This window comes from Dermacentor andersoni, chromosome 2 (genome assembly GCF_023375885.2).
Source record: "Dermacentor andersoni chromosome 2, qqDerAnde1_hic_scaffold, whole genome shotgun sequence".
Taxonomy (NCBI): Eukaryota; Metazoa; Arthropoda; class Arachnida; order Ixodida; family Ixodidae; genus Dermacentor; species Dermacentor andersoni.
Genome location: NC_092815.1, coordinates 110,487,462 through 110,493,818, shown reverse-complemented (window position 1 = coordinate 110,493,818; position 6,357 = coordinate 110,487,462).

Below are 6,357 nucleotides of genomic sequence, written 5' to 3'. Positions count from 1 at the left end.
GGGCGGGGCTGGACAGTATGATCTCCCATCGCTCGTAGAGGGTGGGGATAGCAGGGGGGTTAGTTATGGGTATAGGTAGGGGGTGGTCTATGGAAAAATTGCACTCTCCTATGACGTGCCAAAGGGTGCCTAAGGCATTGCAGTGAGGACATGTGTTCTTATATCTCTCTGGGTATATTTTGTTCTGGAGGCAGGGGTGGGGAAAGGATCCTGCCTGGATTTGCCTGTATATTGTTTGTTCGACTCTGGTCAAAGAGTGGTGGGGGTGCGGGAATGTCTTCCTGCCGTCCCTGTAATATTTGACTATATCTCTGTAATTTGTGATGGGTTGCCATCCCCTTGCCTCCTCCTCGTTGGCCCGGCAGTTTAGCACTCGGGCCTGTTGATGAGCATATTCATTGCCCTCAACTGAGGAGTGAGCCAGGACCCAAACTAATTCGATTGCTTGTTTAGGAGGTGTAGCTTTACCAAGGATTTTTAGTGCCACAAGGGACACCCAGCCAGATCTGTAGTTCTTGTATGCAGCTTGCGAGTCCGTGACGATCTTGGTGACGTTTGGTTGCAGGAGTGCGAGAGCTATCGCTGCTTCTTCTGCTTCCTCCGAAGACGGAGTGTAGATTTATGCGCAGGTGACCAGCTTTTCTGGCCCGGTGACCACGACTGTTGCCCTCGTGGAGCGTTTCGATAGAGAGGCGTCTGTATATAAAACAGTGTCGTCTTCCTCCAGGGTCCTGGAGATGGCTGTTGCCCGGGCGTAGCGTCGTCCGGCATGCCTTGTGGGGTTCATGTTGCGTGGTAGTGGTTTGCATTCCAACTTCTCACTCAACTTTTCGGGTAATTGGTCGTGGCGGGTGTAGTGCGATTCTTGCCATCCTAGCTTGCGGAGGACGCTTCTGCCCGCCTTGGTCTGGCTAAGGCGTACCCTTTGATTGGATAGGTGGGCTTCTACGAGCTCGCCTACTGTGTTGTGGACTCCCATTTGAAGTAATTTTGGCGTTGATGAATTTATAGGAATACCCAGGGCCTGCTTCGTGGCTTTCCTGATTATTGTGTCAAGTTGTAAGACGTCCTTCTTGAGGACACTCGCTGTCAAAACACTGGCATGAGAAAGTGCGGCATCAGCAGCGGGCGAACTGACTTTCGTGCTGTCTATCACTTCAACGCAAGCTGAGCGGCGAGAACACGGCATGCACAAAGGTATGGGCCATCTGCACATCGCTTTCAAGATGAAGCGCGCGCAGCCGTGTAAAGTACTCCGCCTTTTTCATGGCACGACGGCGTATGCGCCCTGGCCTAGCATACCAGGTTGACAGTGATGCAACCGATGAGCGCGACTTGTACTGAGACAGGCTTTCTTGTCGACGGCACCGGCAAAATCAGTATGCCGACCATTGTTTGACTGAACCCCACGCGATCGGCTGTCGAACCGACAACACGATAGCGACAGCGTCTTTGCTTGTATATATAATTCATCGTGCTCAAACTGAGTCGAACAACCTACCAAGTTGAAGTGCACAAGCTTCAACCCTCTGAAGCCGTGCCCATGAAGTTTGAGCCAATGTCGATCCTCTTCAGCGAAGATTAAGCCTGGCGCCGTTAAACTTGTGCATCCGCTACTAGCGCACCTGAACTGAAATGTAAGCAGTTAGGTTGAACGGAACTGATTTTATAGTTCAGTTGTGGCCTTGGCGATTTCAAATCAACTGCACTTCGCACAGCGCGTACACGGTAAGCGGCAAGCGGCGACACAGCGCTGTGCCAACGTATGTATGTCACCGTACCTGTAGGCTGTCAGTCGCATTCGCTACGTATATGGGTGGGTCTGTATGTGTTGCTTTGCCGACACATTTTTCACTTTCAGAGATGCACTGTTTACCTCTGTGTCAAACGGCAAACAAGAGACGGTGCATTCGGTACACAGCAGCATAAACAACCGCCTCGCTCAGTTGTATAACAACGCCATGTGAACGATGACATCTCGCGAGAGAACAACACAGCCTGTAAATGAGCACTTATGAGAGCACAGTTTTCTCTAATAATGCTCTATGGCACGCGCAAACTGTAGGTATGATGGAGTTAAAGAAAAGCGAGAATCAGTAATAAATTAACAGCCCATAATATATGTATATGGATCACATCAGTTGCCGTTGTTTAAGTGGACTCGTCTCGGGGTGGAACAACACGGCACATATGCGCTGATACGTATGTTTTGCTACGTTTTGACATTATTTCATATCAGCAATGCACTTTTCCACAATATTTGACTATAACAATCTGCGGCTGTACATGTTGATGTAAACAAATGCATCGCTTTGATAAATCCGATGCTGAAGGCTGCCCTCAAATACTTCTTGAATGTGCGAAATGTGTAGATGATGTGTACAGAGAATACAAAAGACGAGTTCCAAGTGCACAAATAAAAAAATTTTAAGGCAGCCATGTTGGCAAACGGAAATCGCCGTGCCTTTATCAGCCACACTGTTTGCAGAACAGCGCACTCAGGCCTCCTCACCCAGTAGTCTGCGAGTTCTGCATGGCTTCCAGGAATGACGTGCTGTCCCGAAGAAGGCATTTATAATTATTCGCGATCCACGAAACACACAATCGACGTGCACTCAACGTGGGCACAGGTACACAAATCAATTGGCGAAAGCCCCGGGACCCTTCCAAAACGTTTTCAGTGGCATGCAGCAGAGGGCAGCACAGGAAAAGGAAAAAGACGGATTGCTGCCAGAATAGAACGCCACCCCTCCCCACTCCCTCCTCCCACGCTGCCTCCCCGCTTTCCTCCTTTGAACGCACGAGATTGAGCCGTGATCATCTGTTCCCCTAGCGTGCAGTCGCGAAATACGCAGTTGCTGCTAAAGAACAACGCCGCCCTCCCTCCCGTTTACCCACGGCCATTCGCGCGACGGAAGACTGCGCATTTCCTGTTTTCCTTCCTTCTGCACGCCAGATTAAGCCGCGATCGTCGGCTCCCCTCGCGCGCTTTCACTCGCACATACAGCATACGGCATGCGGCGATGGCGTAATCGCCCTTGGACTTTATACGAAACATCACGGCGACGGCAAAAATTCACCTGGAGTGTCCATATAACTGCCATCGCAATAAAACATTCAAAAGAGGTGACGCTGAAAAGCATAAAGAGTATGCTTCCTCATAGCCTACACTTTGTAGTTATTACTTTACATCTGCATCTCTCTTGAAGACATCCTGAAAAGAGGAAATAATCAATCTGTCATATTTAGTGACTCCTTGAGCTGTCTTCGAGCTCTCGCATCTAGAGTACCATCTAGAAATAATCAACTGAAGAAAATACAAAATCAATACACCAAATGTCATAAAAGAGCTTTAAATGTCACTTTCTGCTAGATTCCTAGTTGTGTAGGAATCCCCGGGAATGAAAGAGCATATTATATGGCAGCCGGTACCAAAGATTTGGAGCTACATGATGTTGGCCCACCTTGGCAAGATTATAAAGCCACATTAAAAATAGCAGTTAAAAAACACGGGCAGAAAATGTGGGATGAGCAAGAACATAAGCTTCATTGCACAAAACCTGTTTTACAAGAATGGCAGAGTTGTCGCCACAGACAAATGTTACGAAGCAATCTTATGTCGCTTAAGAATCGGTCACACAAGGCTGACCCATAGTTACCTAATAAGTAACAAGCCACAACCAACATGCCAACACTGTGGTGAATTTTTAAATGTGCTACACATTTTAATAACATGTCCCGGATTAGAAAATGGAGACAAAGATATTTAAAAAATTTTTACGAAAAAAGAATCCCTTTCCATACCATGCTCTTATTGAGCGATGAACCACTCGTGCCATATGAAGATACTTTTAACTTTTTAAAAGCCACAGGAACCCTACAAGAACTGTAGCACATTTCATGTTTCATATTTTTACATGGCCATTTACACCATCTTACTGCATTTGAACAAATAAGCTCATTCGAAAAACATGCGCTTGGTGCATTATAGCCTGCATGGATGCTATGCCATAAAAATCCCAAATCATCATCATCATCTGGGATCTGGAACTGGGATTGGGGAGAAAACTCTATGAAGTGGTCAAAGCCTTTCTTGGCAATCGTTCAGCTCACCTTAGATTCGGGGATATTAAATCAAAGAAGATTGATCTCGGTGACAGAGGGACACCACAAGGGTCGGTCTTGTCACCTATGCTTTTCAACCTGGCCATGTCAAAAGTGGCAAAGGGACTAAAAGGGATAGAGGGCATTCACTTTACCATTTATGCAGACGATGTGACTATATGGACCGCTGAAGGAAGTATGGGACATGCGGAAAGCAGACTTCAGAAGAGCATTTATGAGGTAGAGTCTATTTTAGAAGACATGGGACTCGAATGCTCTGCTAATAAGTCTGAACTTCTTGTACTCAAGAACAGAAGAAGGGGTAGAAAACCGAGGGGATACGTTCCCGAGGAAGAACCCAGGTTAGTACTAACCACGAAGGCAGGCGAATCTATTAAGCAAGTAGAATCCATAAGAGTCTTAGGGTTATTCCTGGAGGCAAACGGGGCAAATGGAAGAACAATATGACACATCACTAACAAGACTGCGGAGGTAATAAGACTGCTAAGGAGAATCAGTAACAGACACAGAGGGCTGGGAGAGGAGAGCGCCATGAGACTGGTCCACGGTTTCGCCTTGTGCCACTTCTCATATGTAGCTGGGATGCTCAGTTGGACACAGACAGAGCTAAACAAGTTGAACAGATTAATTAAAAGGCTAGTCAAAACAACAGTGGGGTTACCGATTAACACCCCGGATAACAAATTAATGAAACTGGGGCTCCACAACACAGTAGACGAGATAATAGAAGCTCAGCAAATTGCCCACAGAGAGAGGCTCTCTGGAACAAGCCAGGTAGAGCAATACTAGAAGAGGTAGGATGGTGTCCAACCGAATCCAAAATGTCAGGTGAAGGCACAGTAGAACTAAAAGATAGCATAAGAGAGATAATCAAGACGACTCCTTTCCCCAGAAATATGCACCCGGTGCACAACCTGGAAAGACGAAAGGCAAGGGCCAAAGCTCTTCTGCAAGAGATAGAACACGACAGAGAACATGCGGCATTTGTAGATGCTGCGTGGGTCAGAGGAAAGAAAGCCTTTACGGCAGTAGTAGTAGATGCAGATGGTCTCACTCGGGATGCTATCACAATCATGACTAAAGACACGACAGTCGCGGAACAAGTAGCGATAGCATTGGCTTTAAGGAATAATAAGTGGACGAAGATTTACAGTGACTCTAAAATGGCTATTAGACACTTTGCCAATGGCTTTGTAACCAAAAGGGCTGCCCAGCTGATCGGTGAGTTGGACAGCCAAGAGATCGAAATCCGCTGGTTTCCTGCGCACATGGGGTCTGTCGATCCATCTAGGAAGAATTTAAACGAGATGGCTAGCGCAGCTGCACGAGGACTTACTATCCGTGCACTACGCGACCAGGACCTTAATAATATACAGGAGGAGAACAGGGACCAATTACTAACATATAATGAAATCACGAGGCATTATTACATGAACAGAAGGGAATTCCCAGTGCCACACGCTAAGCTCAATAGAGCTCAAGCGGTGACTCTGAGATTGTTGCAAACAAGAACTTATCCAAGTCCAAACTTTATTAACAAGATATATCCTGAAAGAGAGATACCAATCAATTGCGAGAAGTGTAATCGCATCATTACTCTGGATCACATGCTTTGGCAGTGTCCTGTGACTTTCACAGACACAGACACAAGGAGAGAGACTGGTGGCGGCGAGTCCTACACAGTGGAGTTCTTTCCGATCAAGTACAGGCCGTCCAGAAGGCCCATGATACGGCGGTAAGGTTAAACCTTACTGTCCTGACGTGGGAGCCGCCTGCGTCAACCTAAGGGTTGATCTTCAGGACATTAAATAAAGTTCATCATACCATACCATACCATCATCATCATCTGCATCTCGTATAGCAGCATCACTGCTTGTTAGGCTGCCATGCGTCTACAAGCTACATTGGGCTTTGATGTAAACCACAGGCCCCGGTGGCTCATTTTCTTGTTATCACCATCACACACACAAAAAAAAAAGGTAATGCAGCTGCTTATGTGCCAAGCAATAGGGTAAACTACAAACATACTTTGAATACTACTACCAAAGCAGGCTGCTGTTTTATAGCTCACTTCTGTTTTCTATGCTAAGCCTTTTTACCCTATTTGTACGTATATGTTTCCCAGAATTGCAGGGCTGAGAAAGAGCTGTACATTATATTCAAGATGACCAATTTCGCACTTCGAAACACGGCAAGTTCTGCTACTGGGCAAATAGGCTATCTAGCAAAGCT